Here is a 23639-nt window from a genome sequence, read left to right on the forward strand (position 1 = left end):
AAGTATTCAAAAAACATTTCTACATGAATGTATTTCCATTTTACATATGACCAAATTGAGCCTGGAGAAGTTAACTAACTTGCTCAGGATTGCACAGTTACTTAGTGGCAGGTATGGTAATAGAATCTAAGCCCAGGAATTTTCCCTACTGTACCATGTCATCAGATAGATTTTGCTATTTGCATCTTTCTTTGAATTTATGGGTAAAAACATTTTTAAAAAATAATAAAAATTTCAGTTAACTGACATTTTATTTTACATTTTTTTCCCCTTTGGGGGCCATGTTGGGACAAATGAAAAGGAGATATAAGCAAAGAACCACATTCTGAAAATGGTCAATTCATAAGCTATGGACACATATACCCCAGCTGTTTGCTACTGAGTCAATTCTGGGAGATGTGTATTTCAATCTCCTTAACCTTCTAAAATCAACAATTAGTAGATTTAACACTTTTAGCTTATTAAAGATAGACACTCTACTATGTGCCTATTTCCCCTCCACATATGTTTCTGGGTGAATGAAGGAATATAGCCCTTGAACAGCAGGAAAAAGTTGATTACAAAGATGGCATGGAGTTTCTCTGTTTCTTCTCAGACGTCCAAGGGACAGACAGAAGTACAGAAATAGTTATTAAGTGGGGGGGCGGATAACAGCTCAGTGGTAGAATGCATGCTTAGCATGTACGAGGTCTGGGGTTCAATCCCCAGTACCTCCATTAAAAAAAAAGAAAAAAAGTTATTAAAATATCCATAATTTACAGGATGTGAACATTGCATAGTGGATCTAACACTGTCCAGAGATCTATCCAGTGAATGTTAAATCTTGTAATAGCAATAGAAACTGATGCCCAGCACTATGAAAAGCACTGGTGATGTAGAGGTGAATGATATAATTCCTAATCTTTCTAGTTTATAATCTAGTGGGAGAGATTAACAAGTAAAATAAAAATAAAATCTTTTAGCAAGTTCTATTACAGAGGAAGGCAAAGGGTTTTACAGGAGTTGATGGTAAGAGACGGAAGTGGGTACTGTGGTCAGCGAAGGATTTTGGAAGAGATGACAAGATCTGGGAATGGAAACATGGCCTGAGTTAGCCAAGGGGAGACAGGATTTCTACAAAGAGGAAACATCCTGTGCAATAGCACAGAAGTTTGAGATAGTGCAGCAAGTAGTTTATTTAAAGATACATGTTAGGGGAATGGTGGAAAATATGGGTAAAGAAGGGAGCAGACCATGAAGGGCTTTGGTTACCCACGTAAGGATTTTGCACTTTAAAGAGAGCTTTTGAAAGCTTTGTAGTAGGGAAGTATCATAATTATAATTGTTTTTAAAAGACCACTAAGAGTAGTGTGGAGGATAAAAGAGAATGAGGCTGAGGGTGAAGAGATCTGTATAGAAAACACTGTAGTATTTCAAACAAAAAGTGCTATGTGCCTGAATTGAGGCAGAGGAAATGAATGAGATTGGACATAAGACCTGAAAGGTATTTAAAGGGAAACGTATAATAAGTGATAACCAATTGGATATGTGGGGTGAGGGGAGTAGCTAGAATGACTCTTAGGTTTCTGGCTTCCCCTTTAAAGAAGGTGCCTAGGGAGGGGCCATAAGGGGCCTGTGTCTGAGAGTACAGTTTTGGATGTGTTGGGTTTAAATAACTGTGAGACATTCAGGAGAGACATCTAGAGGTAACTGGGCTATACAGATCCAGAGAGAAGTTTGAGCTGGAGAAGGGCTGCTCGGCACATGTTTTATGTAGATGGTATCCCCAGATTTGCACAGTGCACAACTAATCTGGGAAGTCATACATGACAGCCCTGGTGGGAGGTACAGGTTTGGAACTGTCAAATACGGAGGTCAGCTACAACTAAAGGGAGAGGACCAAAGGCAGGATTCTAGAGAATGAAAACTCACAAGTAAGCAAAGGATGAAGAGCTTTATAAAAGCGACCAAGAAGGAGCTTTCAGAGAGGTGAGAAAGAGGAAAGCTGACACCAAAACCTCAGTATTATTAAAGACTAACACTTTAAAGATGTGGATATTTCTCCAAATGCAGTGATTAAGTAAACCACCCTTATTTATTCCTTACAAGATTTATTATTATCCATGCTTTATAATAATGTTAGTATTGTCTGGCTATGGTTGACCTTCGTCAGAACTTAATTTTAGCCTCAAGATTTACATCAGGTGAAGTCACTACTTTCTCAAGGTACTGTCCTTGCTTGATCCTATTTTCACATTTTTCCCTCATGTATATTATTTGACCCCTGATCCAGTTGTTACTTGAATTTGTGTTTCATGTTTTACTTACACTGCTGCCTTGAATTCCTTCTTCTCTGTATCTTCTCAGTAGACATTTAATTAATAATACAGATCTTCCTAGAGCTACAACGGGGTTACATCCTAACAAATGCATTGTAAGTTGAGAATAGATTAAGTCAAACATGCATTTAATACACCTAACCTACCAAACATCATAGCTCAGCCCAGCGTGCCTTAAATGTGCTTGGAACACTTGTATTAGCCTACAGTTGGGCAAATCATCTGGTACAAGACCATCCATATCAATTATCATTTGTCAAAATATTAATTTATAATCATTCTTTTGTCTTACTCTGAAAAATGAAATTCTGCTTGTCCTGTGTGTATGTTTATTCTTTGAATTAAGGTTGGGGATCATGTGTTATTCCTTACGTGCATGTAATTGTGTGTTGAACGTAATTATTCATAGAAAACTCCCACCACACCCTCAAAAGCCACACGAGAATGCTAAACATCTCAGAGATGGAAACAGAAAACAGAAGTTCCAGAAACTTTTTCGAAATTCCTAATTACAAGCCTGTGTTAGTTTGAATAATTGCTTTGGCCCTTAAATTCACTTTTTAAAACTAGAAGTCACTTTTCTACATATGAAATTATTTTTTATTTTCCCATGAATAAGATTTGAAAGTTGAAAAGTTAAATTGAGCCTGGCAAATATAATATCTAACAGATTATAGATCTGCAGCATTTTGGAGTTGAACTTCATTTCTCAAAGTGTCAAGATGTTAATCAGCATCATAGGAAAAACAGTTGCAGGTCAGACAAATTTAAGAAATGCTGGGTTAAAAACAAGTTTCATTACTGAAAGATTCCTCAGAACTTTTGAATAGACATATACTATGTCTCTTTAAGAAATGCCATAGAGTAAATGGCACCTTTCCAACTTTTTGACTGTGAAGACTTGTATTGTGCAGAACACACTTTGGGAAACACTGTGCTAATTTCACAGATGAAGGCTTTGTGCCTGAAGAGGTTTGGTGACTTGCCCAAGATCACACAAATAGTAGCCAAGGTGAGATAAGAGGCAGTTCCTTTGATTTTTAAATTGGGTTCGCTTTGCATTATACCACGCTGCTGGTGTGCGACTGACTTTTTAATCCTCAACCCTTTGTGGAGAGCAGAACACAAAATCGACCCACAGAAATTCTGACTTTCAAGACTCAGAGATGCCCTCTTTCTGTAGCAGTGACAGGATGATCTCTCAGGGAGTCTGTCAGCTGCTCTGTGGCCATGAAATAAACTGTGGGGGCGGGGAGGGTGCCCTGGAGGAGGAGCTCCCTGGGATGCTTTAGGATGCTTAAAAGAAAAGTGGATTTATGCCGAGGATAATTCCTGGAACAGATGTGAAACCAAATACTTCATATCACAATCCTGCCCCCACCCTTTCTGAAAGGGAAATGAAATAGCAGGATTAACCTGCTCTTCATCAGATCATGCTTTGTTTCTTTCAAAAAATCCCATGACCGGGGCAGATTCCATTTCCTGCTACTCCCCTTCCTACAGCAATGAGGGGAGAGCCCAGGAGGGGAGACGAGGCTTTCTTCATGCTCTGCAAGCACCAGGAGCTCCATGGTGGTGGTTAGAAAGGCATGCCTGACAGTAATGGCAGGGTAAGTCCCAACGTGAGCTTTTGCCGCCCTCCCCCCAACACCCAGCCAGATTTCTCCATCCACGTGTCATTAGGACGCATTCTTTTGTAAGTGTAATGAACATCTTAGGACACTGAAATTCTTCAGTTTGGGGAAAGGGAGAAATTAGAATTAGTTTAATTCTAAGGCTCTGTGTACACATAGAACTGAAAAGTGATTCACTTTCCCTGACCCTTCCCCCCTTTGACCGTAAAATCCAGGGTTTGTGAAAGAGACGAATATATTTTTAAATAAACTATAACATTTTGACCAGGGAATGACACAGCAAAGCAGAAATATAGCCTGTAATATATATATAATCATCACAAAGCCAGTTGTGCCATGCTTTAAAGTGATTTAATAACTCAAGTGTCAGAGTATAAACTCTTCTGTAAGAACCAAGAGACTGGTGGTTTCTTACTGTTTGCACTTAGCACTGAAATACTGCTCCCTCTTTTGACCCTGGCAGCTAGGCCGGGATCTCAGGGGGAGTCAGCGCCAGTTAAGACCAGGCTTGACTGGAAGTGTTACTAGCCCGGAAAAGATCTCTGGTGCCCGATGATAACGAACATCAAGAGCATCCCCGAAAAGCCAGGGCAGTGGGTCACTCGAGGTGTCTCTAAGAATCACCTTTCAAAGCCAAAACCACTTGTTCAATCACATCACAATTGGGCAACAGGGCAGTGTGAAGGGAGGGGTGCTTGTGGACGGCAGAATTAAAGGGATTAACAACGGGGGAGAGGCAATTGGTGGCACGGCTAGCCCCATTCTCAGCTGCTCTGTCTTGGATTTGGAGCATGAGGTGAAGCTTAAGGCTCTGAAACTATAGTCAAGGTCCTCCTTGCTCTGTGCTGACTAAGGCAACAGAAATACCCGACACCTTTCCAAACGGGGGGAAAAAGCAAGTGAGGCCAGGCGCAGAGACAGCTGCTGTCCCCTAGGCATACCACCTTACTTGGAAGCACACAAAAGTGGAGGCAGAGCTGAGCCCAGGCATCTTTCCACCTAGGACCCGACAGACACCTGGCACAAAGAAGGCAGTCAAATATTTGCTGAACTAATGAACAGGAATAAGCCCTTATTTAGTGTATTTATAAGTATCCACTAAATAAGCATTTATTAAAGAATTTGGCTATTGAAGTAAATACAATTTGACTGCTTACATCGAATACCTTTTGTTTCATTTTCTACTTTTTAGATATCAGCTGTTACAAAGGTCTGAGATATACTTCATATGCTAATACAATTCACCTATTTGAAGTGTGTATCTCAGTGGTCTTTAGTGTAACCATCACCACAACCTAATTTTAGAATATTTTCATTACTCTGAAAAGAAACCCTATGGCTATGAGCAGTCACTCCTCATTTCCGCTCCCCTCACCCTAGCCCAGGGGAACCACTAATCTACTTTCTGTCTCTGTGGACTTGCCTATTCTGGACATTTCACATAAACAGAACTTACAATATATAGTCCTTACTCACTTAGCATCACATTTTCAAGGTTCATCCATGTTACAAGCATGTATGAGTACTTCATTCTTTTTGTTTTTTTCTCTTTAAGGGGAGAAGGGCTGGTTAGATTTATTTATTTATTTATTTATTTTAAAATATAATTTAATTACATTTTCAAAAATGGAGGTACTGGGATTGAACTCAGGACCTCATGCATACTAAACACACACTGAGCGATACCGTCCCTCCACCCACAGTACTTCATCCTTTTTTCTGGCTGAATAATGTCCCATTGTATATACATATCATATTATCCATTCATGATCTGATAGAGTTAGGTTGTCTCTACATTTTGGCTACTGAGCAATGCTGCTATGAACATTCACGTACAGCTTTTATATAGACGTATGTTCTCATTTCTCCTGGACATATACTTAGGAGGAGAACTGCTGGGTCATCTGGTAACTCTATGTTTAACTGTTTGAAAAATAGCCAAACTCTTTTTCCAAAGTGATTGCATTTTACATTCCCACCAGCAATGCTCTAGAGTTCCAATTCTTCCATATCCTTACCAACACTTGTTATTACTTGTCTTTTGATTGAGTGTAAAGTGGTATCTCACTGTGGTTTTGATTTGCATTTCCCTAATGACTAATGGTGCATCTTTTCATGTGCTCACTGGCCATTAGTAAATCTTCTTTGGAGAAATATCTATTCAAATCCATTGCTCATTTAAAAAATTGGGTTATCTGTCTTTTTATTGTTGAGCTGTTAAGAGATCCATACATACTCTGAATACAGGTCCCTTGCCAGATATATGATTTGCAAATATTTTCTTCTATTCTGTGAGCTCTGTTCATATTCTTGATGGTGCCTTTTGAAATACATATTTCTTTTCACTTTGTATTGGTCTTTATTCAATTCTTTTTTAATTGAAGGATATTTGACTTATTATATTAGTTTTAGGTGTATAGCATAGTGATTCAGTGTTTTTATAGATTATACTCTGTTAAAAGTTATTACAAAATAATGGCTATAATTCCCTGTACTGAACAACACAATCTTGTGCTTACCTATTTTACACATACTAGTTTGTATCTCTTAATCTCATACCACTATCTTGCCTCTCCTCTCTTCCCTGTCCCCCCTGGTAACTACTTGTTTGTCTTCTGTATCTGTGAGTCTGTTTAGGTTTGCTACATACATTCGTTTGTTTTATTTTTAGATTCCACATATAAGCGATATCATACAGTACCTGTCTTTTTCTGCCTGACTGATTCTACTAAGCATAATATCTTCTAGTTCCATCCACATTGCTCCAAATGGCAGAATTTCACTCTTTTTTATGGTTGAGTAGTATTTCATTGTATATATACCATATCTTTTTTATCCATTAATCTGTTGATGGAAACTTATGGTTTCCAGTTTTACATTTATATCTTTAATCCATTTGGAGTTGATTTTGTATATGGTGTGAGGAAAAGTCCTAATCCCATCATTTTACAAGTCGTTGTCCAGTTTTCCCAGAACTACTTATTGAAGGGACTGTATTTTCTCCATTGCCTGTTTTTCCCTAGTTTGTCCCAAATTAACTGACGATGGGTGCCTTGATTTGTTTCTGAGGTTCCTATTCTGTTTCACTGATCTAGGCATCTATTTTTGCGTCAGTACCATGTTGTTTTGATTACCGTAGCTTTGTAGTATAGTCTGGGAGGGTGAGACCTCCTACTTTGCTCTTTTTCCTCAAAATTGTTTTGCCAACTCAGGGTCTTCTAAGTGGTTCCATATAAATGTTAGGATTATTTAGTTTATTAGTTTTGTAGAAAATGTCATGGGTATTTTGATAGGTGCTGCATTAAATCTGTAGATTGCTTTGGGTAGTGTAGCCATTTTAACAATATTAATTCTTTCAAACCAAGACATGAGATGTATTTCCATTTCTTTGTATCATCTTCAATTTCCTTCATCTATATTTTACAGTTTTCAGAGTATGGTTCTTTTACCTCCTTGGTTAAGTTTATTCCTAGGTGTTTTGTTCTTTTTGATATGATTTTAAGTGGGTTTTTAAAAAAAAACTTTTTGATAGTTATTAGCATAGAGAAAAGCAACAGATTTCTGCATATTAATCTTGTACCCTGCAACTTCAGTGAATTCATTTAATAGTTTTAACAGTTTTTTGGTGGAGACTTTAGTGTTTCCTATATAAAGTATCATGTCACTTGCAAACAGTGACAGTTTTATTTCTTCCCTTCCAATTTCAGTGCCTTTTATTTCTTTTTCTTCTCTGAGTGCTATGGCTAGGACTACCAATACTATGTTAAGTAGAAGTGGCAAGAGTTATATCACACTGATTGATTTCCAAATGTTGAACCATCCTTGTGACCCTGGAATAAATCCAGCTTGATCATGTTGTATGATCCTTTTTACATATTGTTGGATTCAGTTTGCTAATATTTTGCTTAGGATTTTTGCATCTATATTCATCAAAGATTTGGCTTATAATTTCCTTTTTTTTTTCCTTCCTTCCTTCTTTCCTTCCTTCCTTCCTTCCTTCTTCCTTTCTTCCTTTCTTCCTTTCTTTTTTGTAGTGTCTTTGTCTGGTTTTGGTTATCAGGGTAATAGTGGACTTGTAAAAGGAATTTGGGAGTGTTCTGTCCTCTTCAATTTTTTGGAACAGTTTGAGAAGAATGGGTATTAGTTCTTCTTTATGTGTTTGGTAGAAGCCCCATATGAAACTAGCCACCCAGTCTTGGACTTTTATTTGTTAGGATTTTTTTTTTTTTAAACAACAAATTCAATATCACTACTAGTGACTCGTCTGTTCAAATTGTCTGTTTCTTCTTGACTCAGTCTTGGCAGGTTCTTTGTTTCTAGAAACTTGTCCATTTCTTCTAGATTGTTCAATTTGTTGGCATATAACTGTTCATAGTATTCTTTTATGATTTTTTGTATCTCTGTGGTATTGATGTTCTCTCTCCTCTTTCATTTCTAATTTTGTTTTTTTAGGGCCTCTCTCTTTTCTTATTTGTGAGCCTGGCTAAAGGTTTATCAATTTTGTTTATCTCTTCAAAAAAGCAGATCTTGGTTTCATTTATCTTTTCTTTTTCTTCTTTTTGGAGGAGGGCTCTTTTAATTATTTCCTTTCTGATTTTTATAATTTCCTTCCTTTCTGCTGACTTGGGCCTTGTTTGTTCTTCCTTTTCTAATCCATTTAGGTGGTTGGTTAGGTTGTTTACTTGAGATTTTTCTTGTTTCTTGAGGAAGCCTTGTATTGCTATAAGCATCCCTCTTAGAACTGCTTTTGTTGCATCCATAGGTTTTGGAGTGTTGTGTTTCCATTTTCATTTGTCTTTGGGGAATTTTCTGATATCCTCTTTGATTTTGTCACTGATCTGTTTTTTTAGTAGCACGTTGTTTAGTCTCCACATGTTTGTTCTTTTCCCATTTTTCTTTCTGTAGTTGATTTCTCACATTATACCACTGTGATCAGAAAACTTGCATAATAGAATTTCTATCCTCTTAAATTTGATGAGACTTGCTTTGTGGCCTAGTACATGATCTATCCTGGAGAATGTTCCACGTGCATATTCTGCTGTTTTTTGATATAATGTCCTATAGATATTAAGTCCAACTGGTCTATTGTGTCATTTAATACCACTATTACTGTATTGATTCTCTGTCTGGATAATTTGTCCACTGATATAAGTGGGGTGCTAAAGTCCCCTAATATTACGGTATTGTCAATTTCTACCTTTATGTCTGTTAATATTTGCTTCACATATTTAGGTGTTCATGGATTGGGTATACATGTGTTAATAAGCATAATATCCTTTTGAAGCACATAATTTTTAGATTTTGATGAAGTCCAGCCTACTTAATTTTTCTTGTTGCTCGTGCTTTTTGGTGTTACATCTAAGAAATTGCTGGTCTATTCCAAGGATATGAGGATTTACTCCTAAGATTTCTTCTAAGAATTTTATTGTTTTAGCCTTCACATTTAAGTCTTTTATCAATTTTGAGTTAATTTTTTTTGCATATAGCGTGAGGTAGGGGTCCAACTTCATTCTTTTGCATGTGGATAACCAATTGTTCCAGCATCATGAGTCTCTTCAACCACAAGTTGAATAGTCTTGGCACCTTTGATGAAAAGCAATTAGCCATAGATGAATGGCTTTATTTCTGGACCCCCAATTCTATTCCATTGATCTATCCTATGCCACACTATCTTGATTACTGTTGCTTTTAAAACCTGATAAAAATTCTGCCAGACTCTAGCACTATTCATTTTGGAGAATTTCAGCAAAGACCAGAGTACAAAGAAGCTTTTCTTTAAATGAAACAAAGGTCATTAATAACCTCTCTCAGTTTTTAAAGCAGATGTACTGTGAGCAAAATCTTAAGAAGACAACATACATGAATAGAATTTAGTACTGTAATAAAATTAAACTTAAAGATAGCAACTTAATCTGCAGAATTTGAGTATACGTAATCATTCTTTTGCAGAATAATTAGAAGCAAATAGTCAATGATTCATGTAAATGGTGCAGTACATCAAAAATTTATATTATGCTTAGAGGAAATTTATCATTTTAATAAACACATTTATGGAATTCCTTTTTTTCTCTTTGCCTCATTTTCCCACCTACCTCATTTATAGTGACCTTTCATCCATGAAGATGGGGACTCTTATGTGTTCCTGAAAACTTAAAGTACAGATACCTCCCCAATCCCATGTACTAAGACCTAGGTCTGGGGCAACAAGGGTCTAGTAATGGCATTTCTATTTGCAGCAGTCAAGGAGCTGGTGGAGAGGGGCTGCAGAAAGGTAATGAAGTCTATGCAGCAAGGGAGGAGACTCTGGAAAGGAAACGTGTTGTGACAGAAACTGAGATGTTTCTGAACACCATTCTCCCTTCTTCTTCAATAGGACTGCCTCAATTTGCTTGGAGAGGCAATGCATCCGGTTAAGAGACTACCTTGCCAGACTCCTTTGTTGCTAGGGAGAAGAGGGCATAGGATCCAGAGCCACAATATATTAGTTGGAACTGCTAGGCTTTCATGAAAGCCTTTTTTTTCAAGCGGACAGATTTAGCAGGCATCTGTCTTGCCCACCTCCCACCCTCTTCTTGCCTAGAACATGGATACAATGCCAGTAGGAACAGGAACCACCTCATGACAAGAGAAAACAAACAAAAACCCAAAAACAAAACAATTCAACAAACAAAAAAACCAATGCTTTAGGGTTAGTCGAGCCAAAAAGAGGAGCCGAGCTCCTCCATTACATCTCTGAAGAGCTGCATTACAGCCTGCATTTCCTGTCTCTGAACTTCTTGACGTGAGAAAAATAAATCCCTTACTTACGTAAGCCGCTGATTTTCTGAGTTTCTGTTACCTGAAGGAATGCTCTCCTAACTAATCCAGGTGTGATTCCCAAGCCATCTCTCTTTTCCCCCCAACCCTCCCACCTCCCACCTTCAGCTCCACCCTCTGCTGCAAAGGTCCCAGGCTCCTGGCCAATCAGAAATGCTGCCCCTTTAGAGGGGTTTCCTGAGGTGTGGGGAAGATTATCACCACTCCCCTCCCCCTCCCTCATCCATGGACTTGGAGGCAGAAGGTCCACCTTGATCTTTATCTTCCTCCTTCCCGGGTCTGGCTCCATCCAAATGAGGGAAAGTTAAATAGCTGGATTAAAGGCAAGCCAGTCTCACCCAGATATGCCCCCACACTGCCAGGAATGCCCTGCTGAGCAACTGGAGATAACCACCAGGCACTTCAGAGAGGCCCAGGCCAGAGGGCCTGGTCACCAGCCACTTAGTTGCATTAGGAAAGGAAACTGGGAAAACAAAATCACCTAGATGGACCTAGAGTTTTGATATGATGAGTTAGTTCAGCAGGTCATGAAATAAAGCTGCTTTGATTTGAATTTCAGCTCCACTACTGACGGTGCGGCTTGGACGCATTACTTTAACTTCTCTCAGCTTTAGTTTCCCCGTGTGCAAACCAGAGACACCAAAGCCACCTACTTTTGTAGGGTCAAAGAAGATGAAATGTGATAAACACACAGCGCTTAGCATGGTCCCTGGCATATAACAAGTGCTCGATACAATGATGACTGTTGTTTAGTTGCTGTTGTGACCACAGTGGTTAAGAGCGAGGGCTTGGAAGTCAAACCTAGGTTCAAAGCTCGGCTTCACCACCTATCAGTTACGTGAACTTGGGCTGTTTCCTAGTCTCTACACCTTAATTTTCTCTTTGTTAAGTGAGGAAGAGAACTGCTAACTCACTTAGTCACAAACACCGATGGCAGACCTGCTCTACAGGTTCTCTGCTCAACCCTGGGCATGTGAAGGTGACACAGACACAGTCTCTGTCCCCATGGAACTTCAAGTCCAGTGAGAGAGACAAACACTGATGGACAATCACAAGGAACCTTAACCAATGCTACAAAGGAGAGCTACGCAGCTCTATGCAAAAAGGGGACATGCCCTGATCAGAGAAGCCAGAGAAAGGAAATACACTTGAGGGAATGGGAAGAACATTCCAGGTAGGGTGGCATCTGCAAAGGCTCCGTGGACTGAGGGGCTGTGGGGAGTTCAGAGAAGGTCAGGATGGCCAGTGTGAAGAAAGCATGGGGGTGGGGGAGGGGGACGTGGTGTGAGGTAAGGATGACAGGTAGGTAGATCATGTAAGACTTTTTATCCAGATTTATCTTGATCTAAAGAACAACGGTACACTACATACATAATCTACAGTTGTGTGTGTATGTGTGTATACACATAACATAAAATGAAATTGAATCAATAATCAAAAACCTCTCAATAAACAGAAGTTCAGGACTAGGCAGCTTCACAGATGAATTCTACCAAACTTTTAAAGACAGATTAGTACCTATCCTTCTCAAACTCCTCCCAAAATATAGAAGAGGAAGGAACACTTCCAAATTAATTTTACAAGGCCAGACTTACCCAGATAGCAAAACCAGACAAGGATGCCACAGAAAAAGAAAATTACAGGCCAATATTCCTAATGAACAGAGTGTAAAAATCCTCCTTAACAAAATATTAGCAAACTGAATTCAACAATGTATAAAAAAGATCATACACCATGACCAAGTGAAATTTACTGCAGGGATTCAAGGATTGTTTAACATCCACAAATCAATGTGATACACCACATTAAAAAAACAAAGGATAAAAATTATGTGATCATTTCAACTGAAAAAGAAAAAGCATTTGGCAAAACTAGTATCCATTTATGATAAAAACTCTCAACAAAAGTGGCACCCACCTCAACATAATAAAGGCCATATATGACAAGTCCACATTTAACATCATTCTCAACAGTGAAAAGCGGATAGCTTTTCCTTTAAGATCAGAAACAAAACAAGAACGCCCACTTTCGTTTCATGTTGTACTGGCCTAGCCAGAGCAATTTAACAAGAAATCGAGCTCACAGATACAGAGAATAGATTGGTGGTCGTCAGAGGTGAGAAGAGGGGGAAAATTTACCATCTGAACCATTTTTAAGTGAACAGTTCCAAGGCATTAAGTATAGTCAAATTGTTGTACAATCATCACCACCACCATCGACCTCCAGAACTCTTTTCATCTTAAAAAACTGAAACTCAGTACCTATTAAAAAAATATCCCCCATTCTGCCCTCCCTCAAGCCCCTGACAACCATCATTCTACTTTCTGTTTCTATGAATTTGACTACTCTAGGTCCTACACATAAGTGGAATGATACAATATTTGTCACTTTGTGACTGGCTTATTTAACTCATCACAATGTTCTCAAGGTTCATCCACTTGTAACATGTGTCAGAAAGTATTTCTTTCTTAAGTCCGAATAATGTTCTGATGTATCTGTATACCACATTCTGTTTATCCATTTGTCTACTAATGGACACTTGGGTGGTTTCTGTCTTTCTGCTATTGTGCATAATGCTGCTATGAATATGGGCATACGAGTATCTATTCAAGACCCTGCTTGCAGTTCTTTTGAGTACATACACAGAAGTAAAATTGCTGAATTGTATGGTAAATCTGTTTTTATTTTTTTTAGGAACCACCATAGAGGCTGCATCATTTTACACTCTCACCATTGGTGCACACAAGGGTTCTAATTCTCCATTTCCTTGCCAATACTTGTTATTTTCTGCTGTGTCTTTTTTATTTAATAGTAGCCATCCTAGTGAGTGTAAGGTGGTATCTCATTACAGTTTTGATTTGTATTTCCTTTATGATTAGTGATGTTGAGCATCTTTTCATGTGCTTACTGGACATCTGTATATCTTCTTTGGAGAAAGGTCTATTCCAGTTCTTTGCCCATTTTTAAATTAGGTTGATTGGTTTTTGTTGTTGAGGCAATCTATAATCGTTACATCAATCCTGCAGGATTGATATCTTCATGAGAAAAACTGAGACTCAAAGAGATTATGTTATTAGCCTATGGTTGCCTACTGGGAAGTGGTGGAGCCCAGACAGGACACTCTAACTTCAGAGTTACGTTCTTTCCATTTTACACTGGAATTCTGACAAAAGTTAGGTATTGTTACTGATGATGACAGTGATATTGCCATATGGCAACAGACCTGAAGGAAGAGGAAGTACGGAAGGTGAGAGGTAAGTGTTGAGAGAACTCTAGTTTTGTTTCCGAGAACACTGTACAAACATAAATAGAAAGTGTAATCTATGACTCCAGAACCATACTGAAAATTTTTAGGCTACACTCCATACTAGGTAGAGACCTAATATTATAGTGTCCAGTTTCAGGTATTGTCCAATTTAAGAAGAGTCTAAAGAATTCATGGAGAGTTCAGAAGAGACTAAAAAGACAATTCAGTGTTCAAAAGCAAAAACTGATCAATGTGATAAAGTAAAGAGCTCCAATTAGTTGGTATAGAGGAGAAAAAAAGCTGAAGAATGATGTTTTTGAAATAAACTAAACCTCATTTTAATTTTATTCTCTTATAATGAGATCCTTGGATGTGGTCTAAAACAGAACATCTTTATACTGGGTTCAGCATTGTAACAGATAGGCTGATAGTGAACTTATGAATGTGTATGAGGTTATTATCTTAAGGGTAATGACCAGTCATTCTTTCCTTTACAGGAAGTGGTTATAAAATATTGTAAGGAAAGGATCAGAAATACTAGGTAATTCAAAGGCAGGCTATTTTAATTTTGAAGACTGTTTAATAATAAAACAAAAAATAATAAAAGTCTACGCTGTACTTGCTTAGCTACAATATCACCTGAAGAAAGTTGCCAAAAATGCACAGGTTGGCAGCTTTGTATCACATGACCACACTAACACTAGCAGCAAGCTGGCGTCTCTCTGGGAGGCAGCAGACGCCTACCTGCAGTTCTGTGCACCAGTGGCACTTTGCTGGATGCATGAATGGAAAATACTCTGGTTCTGTCTTTTGGAAGCTGAAGGCAGAAAGTGGGGAGAGAAACAATAACACAGAGAGGCCGAGCCACGAGTGTGGCAGAGCTGTGAACCTGGAGAACAACCAGAGCCAACTGCCGAGGAGACAGCAGATGACCTGGTCATGGGGATGGACTAACAGATCTGTTCCTTAGCCATTAGGATCTGCTAACTGTCCCAGATAAGGCTGCGGGTCTTCACGAGGTCTGGCTCTTAAGGCTGTTTCTTCCCTGTGCATACGGAAAATAGCTTTCTTTAATAGAGGTAAACTGAGGGTGCATCATTCTTCTTGATAATCAAAAGGCTACTGTACACAACTCAAATCCTCTGCATAAAAAGAGGAGGGTAAGAATATGTACCATGCATAATGGTAACTTACATTGGAGAACAGTAGAAAGGATGAATAAATATAAAATAGAAAGCCTGAGAGAAGTCATATTTCTAAAAAAGAGTTGCAGTTTGAAAAATTCCATATTCTAATATCTGATTCATAACTGTAAAAAGTCATTACCTAATAAATTTTGCATCTCAGTCATGATAGGTTAAAAAAACTCTTGTCTAATTCCAAAATATCTTCATTTGGGCTTGTCACATGTCTCAGTTCCCCTGGGAAGCAAGTTAGAAGTGAGTGGAAATCACTTTTCAGTCCAACTGATACAAAGGAGTGAATCTTCTACCTAATACAAGCCAATCAACAAACAAATAACACTAAAATAGCAACTTTTAACCAGATGACGTTTTTTTCTTCACACCATCTTACAACCAGCTTGGCTTTTCCTGGTTGGTCCTCATTTTATACATGCTATGTTTTATTGATGTAACTAAAGGGACATTCCGCATATTCAAGCTGTTCCACTTTGGTGTCAGATAACTAGTCAACCTGGATTTAGGTTTCAACAGAAGAGGACTCCTTGATACCAACAGAAGCCCTAAATGGACATATGTGCATGTCTGAAAGATGAAAATGAAGACATTTAAGAGACTCTTGTTTTACTTTTACTAGTGATGCACTTCATTCTGAGAATTTAAGAGAATCTGAGTCTTTTCCCTTATAATCATAATTTGAAAGAATACAGGATGGAGATGATGTATATATAGCTCAAGGATAGAGTGCGTGTTTAGCATGCATGAGGTCCTGCGTTCAATCCCCAGTATCTCCATTAAAAACATAAACATAAATAAGTAAATAAATGAACCTAATTATCCCCCGCCAAATAAGGAGCACAGGATAAATATCAGTGCCAATCGTGCCAACAGGGCAATATACTTCACGTCGCCACTCTCCACGCCCTGCATTACACACCTACACTCTTTGGGGCCTGGTTCAAATTCTATGGCTCAGGCAAGCAGAGCTGTAAATATTTCCATGTGCAAAGCTCGCTCTTTCCAAAGACAGGCATGGCTTAGCATGCTGTTTCTTTCTTTAGAGCTTTTAGGAGCAATTATGTCCTCAGGATATAAGGATGGTAAAGCAAAGGTATGTGCCTAAAACAAGCATCTCATTGAAGCTAGCAGCACGATGTGTGGGTTCATGGGAGGAATAACCACAGAGTATAGATTGATGACTTGTAGTGATAAGTACATAACGACTCACAGAGTAAGGCAACGCTATCCTGGTTACTTGCTCAATTCAGGACTACAAGAAGAAACAGGATCTTTTTCCACCCAAAGTGAATGGATATTCCACAGGACAGCACAAATCTGCTACAGGATGCAGTGGTAGGTACAACTCTAATATCCAGGGTGCCAAGTATTTTTTCCAGGAGGTGTGTGTGCTTCTGTAATATAAACGAAATTTGAGAAAGGAGCCACCGCACTTCCCTTGTCTCTTTATAACAAAGTAGTAATTGTTAACAATTGAAAAATCATCACTCCTCTCTTGGGACTTTGCCAGCTCAGCAAGAGACAATATCAATTTTCAGATGTTATCTCACTAGCCCATTTCTTAATCCATTTCAGAAAGAGCGTTGCCTGGTTTTCTTTAAGGCAAATGAACCCCCTTTGGCTGGGTTTTCAGAAGTACCCCCTTCTTCCCCCAAACTGAAAGCCAGGCTGTTTCCTCCCCGACTTCCATTCAGGTTGTTCAGCTATGCTTGAGTTTTGTTGCTGAATGTAGAAAGAGTCACTAAATGAAAGAGGCCTCAGGACAGGAAAGCATGAAATTTCAATGGCTGGCAGCCAGGCGATTTTGCCATGTAGAGGGAGCCACATCCTTCTTGTGTGGCTGCAGCCAGACTGGGACCAGCAAAATACATACTGTTAGAACATCACTTGTATAACAAAGCCTATGATGAAGTAAGTGCTGTGACCAGTTGGTTAGAACTGGGTGATATAAACCCAGTTGATTCAGATTTTTTCCTGGTTCCTTGTACTACAAATCAGAGCTAGTCTTCCTACTGATGTCTGTTCTAAGAATGCCTGTGTTGGGTATGGTCTGCTAAAGTCAGTGCGGCCACAGCGGGAGGTGAGAACAAGCCTTGGCAGGAAGAAGTTGATTATACTATACTTGCAGGTCCCAGTGAGGGGGTCCCTGCACGCCATGCAGGGTCACAGGGGCAAACACCAGTGTGATCAGGAGACAGAAGACAGAAGTGAGGGGAAAGTCTAGGTCAGGGCCTTGTTTGGGGTTTCCTTGGGAAAGGCAAGGCAGGGCAGGGGAAACAGCTTAGGGACAGGCTAGTCTGAATAATTCTGGCAGGCTTTGGGCTATAGGGGCGGTCTCTAGTCGCCTGGTGTCTGGTCCTGGAGTGATTTAGGGTGAAGGAAGTTTTGGCTTGCCCTGTGAGACTTAGATAAGGAGGTGGTTGGGGATATAAACTTGGGATTGGCTGGTCTGTATGTGAAAGGCATGCTTGCAGGCAAGCTGTTATTATCTTTAGTAATTAGCTAGCCTGGCAGGGGCAGTCTCTCCCTGGGTTTGTAAGGCCCCTAAATGTCAAAGCCTCAAGAATATTGAAAATATAGTCAATACAGTTGACTCTGTAATGTATGGATGCCACATAGACAATACAGAATCAAGAAGACACAGAACCATGTATATACTTAAACATGGCACTTGTCTGGGGCCACGTATTAGGGGTCCTAAATAGTCTTTAGTCCCCAGTAACCTTCAGAACATCTCCCTCATTCTTTAATAAAGACAATGGATGATTTTTCAGTCTTTTATAACATGCTATGCAAACACACTTCAAATTCTCGAATCTAATCTGACTGCCTCTCTAAATCCATATCTGAAGAGGTTCTAGGACTGACACAGCTAGTGATAACATTCATTTGTGACTGTGGATAAAGGGACCTCTGCCCAAGCAGTGATTCTGTCTACACTGCATTTACAGCAAGAATAAAGAATGCATCCAGGTGATGGGTTGTGGACTCTGGGGTTCTGCCTTTTACTTTGTAAACTACCTAACTCCCCTGTACAAGGAGAGGCAGCCCACTGCCACCTGCCAACTGCCACTGTCTTCTGGGTCCACTTGGCATGTGATTTCACCACCTCAGTACAGCATCACCCATCCCTAGCTTAACTACGGCTCAGGCTCAGCGGGGCTGTGTTTGCAACAGGGATCGAAGTGTGGAGCGATGGGCTCTTTCCTGAGACTTCTTTGCTGATGATCCTATTTTGCCATGTAATGTTCTGGGTGGGTTGCAAGGGATACAAATGAAACAGGTTCGAGGAGAGTGATATTACAACGGCAGCAAGTCCAAGGCGCACAGTCCTGGAAACAGATGGACATTAGTACTTTTTGGCAGGATGCTGGTTTGGTTTGGAGCTTCATGTCATATTCATTCTTTTGGCTACCAGTCTCCTGAAGGAAATATTGACCCTCTCGCTTTAGTTTTCTATATTTTATTGGCTGTTCATCACTGGATAGGCTGCTTAGTATCAGAATTATAGGACCATTGGCTAAGTGTTACCAATAGAACTCTGATTGTTTTCAGTTTCTCTGGTACATTTTGGTAGATGACCAAGCCATGGATTTGGTGTTCCCTTCTCTCTTCTCATTCCTTTTTGGAAAGAGTTTAGATGGGCTGGGGAAAGATATTTGAAGCTTTCTGATCCAATGTAAATGAATCCTGTGGTGGGTAAATAATTTTCCTCCCTTCTTTGCTCTCCTGGGGTAGTCTGATGAATAATGCTTCTCAAATAAGTTTATAAATATTCCCCTAGAGGTAAGAAGAGTATTAAGCTCATAGCAGGTGTGCCGTTAATGCCTTAGTGTATAGTGTAGAGCAAAGAGGAAAGGAATCATCAAAACCTTGTGGTTTCATAGAATTTTCTGGAAAGTTTTGAAGGCCACAGCTGGGAACAAAATACTGGGGGCAGCACTGGTGAAGTGTGGGTACAGCCCCACAAGATCAAGCCAGGCCACTCCTTCAATATAGGAGCTACTTTTGGATGGGTAGTAGGATGGGGTTTATAGTCTGTTTTGCTGCCAACTACAGTATGTTTATCTTAAATAACTCAGAAAAAAGCATAATTAATCAATCTCACCAAAAAATTTTAAAAAAATTTTGTACCCTTCCTGTCTCCCATTATCTGAACGTCTAGTTCACAAACTACCCAACTGTAGTCCAAAAGCCTTCTTTAATCATAAATATCTTTAATAATAAATATTCATTCTCTTCATATGCTATTGCAATTTAACATTCAAGTCTCATGTTTCCCAATATATCCTGTTACATTTTACCTGTGATAACTCAATTATGGCTTTAGTTTCTTTCTTTCATTGGCCTCAATGTCCCCATACTTTTTATCAAAAGCCTCCATAACAGTAAGGAAATTTCTTACTGCCACAGTGCCACCTACTGGTAAGCCAATACAGAAGCAAGCTAGGGTAGCTTTGACTCACAGTTTTGGAGAGTCTTTCTGAGCTTTGGTTTTATAAAATGCCAATTTCCTTGTCATTTTGAGAAACTATCACTTCTCTTGATAACTATTAAGCCTCTTGCTGTGGCATAAAGTCAGCAAGTTATAATAAGAAAATATGCTCTTATTCTTACTGTTACCTTAAATTGGCCCTGACTTCACCGACTTTGATTTTCTCTGTCCTATAACAGTAGCAAGGGCTCCAGATTGTGTGGGCAAGGGTTTGGATCTGGCGAAAATAACTTGGGGAGCTTCCAAAGATCCTGAAAAATGTAAAAAAAGTCCCTACTTAACACTTTATTTGATCTTAGCTGAAAGGACAAGAGGTCAAATCTAAAACTAGGTTTTAGGGGATCACTGTTCTCCCAGATGCTGGCACCCCATTTCCTGCCAACATAAAATCCATGCTTTCACTCTTGCTTTCTAACAGGGTTAAGAGTGGGCAATCAACCCAAATTCTTATCCCTCTGGCTCTGCGGGGAGAGAACGTCTGGGGAGCAATAAAGGGTGTAAGACACTAGGGCAAGTATCTCAAGAGCTTTGTTTATTTTTATTATTAATCTATTATACTCCAAATCCACCCAGGATCTCCAACAACTATACCACGCATGTGAAAAGAATGAGAATCTGATAGTGAAAATAGGTCATTCTGCTGAGAGCTGCCAGGCAAATAATTTCACTTGAAAGTTAAAGTGATTTCTAGATCCTTAGGGTTTAAGCTCCACTGGATTTACTTTATATTAAAATAAGTTCCGTTCTCTTGATGTCTCACCGAGAGACAACGAAGTGGGCAGGCAGAGGCACACAGACATGCTACTGCCTCGTCCCAAGGCAAAGGGCCGAAAGCTACAGTGAATTTGACCAGGGTCCCAAATGACAAACACTCAACAAGGACATTGCTTCTCAATTCTTGTAAATGAAACCAAGAACTGGTGTTCAAAAGGTGGTATGGTCCCTTCCTCCAACAATAGACCAATAAGAGCTTAAAAAAGAAAAAAAGGTGAGGCAGGTTTGTGTGTAGAGGGCTGGGCTCCAGGGCAGGAAAAGCTTAGGTGGAAGCTGAGGGGCAGGGATGAGGGCAGCTGGTATGGCTTCAGCCCTACAACAATGGTAGTTTACACCATCGAATCAGCATGAGAGAAATGCCAGTTATCTAATCTGCTGCTCTCTGCTATTTTAGTTCACCATCGCCACTTTAGAACTCAAGAAGAACATCATGGTTATAAAGAAGGAAGGCCAGTGGCTTTGGCTTTGAGCCAAAGGCCCTCACTCCAGCTTCCTTCTCAAATTTCCCAATTTGCTGACTCTACACCTTCCCTTCTATAGCAAACACAGAATAGATAGCCTGAGGTAGGGAAGTCAAGGAAAAGTAATATTCATGGAGCATTCCAGGCACTCTGCTAAGCGCTTTCACATTCACTACCTCATTTAATGTTCATAATAAAAAGACTGTCACCAGACCACCATCAGCGGGAAAGGACTCTGAGTTGTTTTTCAACAGTGCCCCGGGATGAACCACTATCTCATTCAGACTGACGAACAAAGTCACACAGCTTTAAGGCCTGGTTGGCTAGACTTGGGGAAGGGTCAATGGGCCAGGAAACAGACTTTTGCTATATTCATGGACTCAATAATACCATGTTTAACTAACTGAGTTAACTGGACCAGACAGGGGCTAAATACCTTCCACAGTCAGTTTAGGGATTCCTACATAGGCAACACTTTCCAATTCTCAGAGCCATGTAAATTTTTTGATTTCTTATGGGGGTTGTTCTCCCTTCTTGTGGACTTAAGGAGAAATGTTTTTACTAGCAACCTAATCTTTTTATAGGACACCCTTCTGAACCCCTAGAATAACGCCATTAAATCTACATGCAAGACAGAAAAACAGATAATTTATAGTTGAAATACCGAAGTGCTAGGTAGTTATTTACCAGCTCTATAAAGAACTCTAACAGGGTTAGTTATTACTATACTGCCAAGGCAAAATGCTTATTGGGAAGTACGAAGAATGCCTGAGCTTAGCTACATCATGCTCAGCAGTATTTCTTTAAGAATCGGGAACACCAGGAAAGTCACAGAAGAGAAACAAATTCAAAGGACTTCCGAGGCCCAGAGGCATTTGGAGATAGAAGCAGTAAATAGCAGGCTACTAAACAAAGTGAGAAGAATAATGCACTTACTTAAGAAAGAAGCAGGGGGAAAAGGTAGATACTAGAAGCCAGGGAGACGTACAACTTCTCCTTGCTCTGTAGTTTTATACTGATACCAAATAAAGTACAAACTGTTACAAAAACTTCTAAGTAACGTCAATAGTCGGTAAATATTAATTCACGATCAAGATGCTGGAAGTCCAACTTCCGCAGCCAAAGTGCATGCAAAGAACTCAATTCTGTACTTAATTTATCAGTTAGACATGCAGATGAAATAGGCAGGTTTCCTGGGTCGCCAGAGCTTTGTAAACCTTTCCGGCCTCAGCAGATGTGAAGGGCTGCAGAGGCTCTAACAACTGTATCTCATGGGAACCCTGCCAACTGGTTCGCGATCCTCTGAGCCATCCACTTCTCAGTCTAAAAGCTCCAGGTGGAAATTTAACTTCCTTAAAAATAACTACCATGTTCTTTTTTGTTTTTGTTTTCTTGCTGGGGGTGGGGGTGAGGGGAAGAGGTTATATACCCATCAAATATTTCTTGAATTCAGGTGCAAAGATTTTAAGCAGAGAACAAAATCGTTACACTCTTACCACGTTACTACCTGACCTGCGTGTAGCTTTAGAGCCTTTCTTCACATACTGCCTCCCTTAATCCTCACGGTCAGCCTATGAGGTCCATTTAATTATCCTCATGATACAGTCAAACCAACCCGCCTTCTCAGCAATCCTGTAATTGTTTTAAGGAGTATTATGTCACACACACACCCCCTCCCACCACAGGACTCAGCTCTTCAATGGCTCCCTACTGCTCTCAGGACCAAATTCCCTCCAGGGCTCAGAAACCAGCCCTGCTACCTCTACCACCTCTTCTCTGGCCGGGCCCCGCTCATGCCCCCGTCCCCAGCCACAGCGACACGCGAGGGCTCCCCGAACACAGCATCTTTAACACCCCCCAGCTGGCCTTTGCACACATTGTTCCCTCTTTCTGGAACTCCTTCCATCCCATGCCTCCCCTCTCTGGGCTGACCTATCAACAGTCAAACCCCAGCTTAGATGTTTCTTCCTCCAGGAAGCCCTCCTGAGTCCCTAAAGAGCCTGGGCCAGGTTGCTTGGGTTCAAATACTGCTCCACCATTTTCTAGCTGAGAGGTTTTTAGATACATTTCATAATCTGTGCCTTTATTTCTTCAGCTGTAAAACGGGGAGCACAGTTGCTATTTTACATGTCTGTTTCGTGAACAAATGAGTGATGACGTGTAAAGCATTCAGAACCGAGCCTGACACGTAACAAACTCTCCACCAGTGCTGTCTACTGTTGTCCTGTGTGTCCCCAGCACTTGATGTTTTCCCCCACAGCAGGCTCCCTGCTGACCTCTCTCCCTGAGCTAAGTCCCCTGACAGCAGGGACCGCCCAGCTCACCCTGTATGTACCTCAGTGCCCAGCGTGTTACTTTTCTCCAGGAGGTGCTCAAAAATAAACATTTGTTGAATTGAATCCAAGTGATTTACTTTCAACTTTCTGATTAACTGATGAGTGTATTTTTATAAATTACTCAGAGGGAACGATCTGTGGACCAATGTCACCTGATTTATGCGTAGGTAGGTACCTACGTTGTGAGGCTTGAGGCCCTCAGCAACCACGTGGCAGAAGACATGACACTGGCCTAAGAGGATGCAGAGCAGAGACGACAGCTCCAGCTCTGCGTCCATGTACAATCGCCCACAGACCCCTTGACATTCTGAGCCCCTGCGTCCTCACGTGGAGAGGACAAGTTACACCTCCCAGAGTTG

At 40.1% G+C, this 23639-nt stretch overlaps 1 protein-coding gene across 4 annotated transcripts in view; it reads right to left on the reverse strand.

Annotated features, from left to right (window-relative positions):
• The window catches only part of TTLL5 (tubulin tyrosine ligase like 5), a 254922-nt gene that overhangs the window by 19282 nt on the left and 212001 nt on the right, over positions 1-23639 (reverse strand). The window lies entirely within an intron of this gene.

Source organism: Camelus bactrianus, chromosome 6 (assembly GCF_048773025.1).
Source record: "Camelus bactrianus isolate YW-2024 breed Bactrian camel chromosome 6, ASM4877302v1, whole genome shotgun sequence".
In the NCBI taxonomy this organism is placed as follows: Eukaryota; Metazoa; Chordata; class Mammalia; order Artiodactyla; family Camelidae; genus Camelus; species Camelus bactrianus.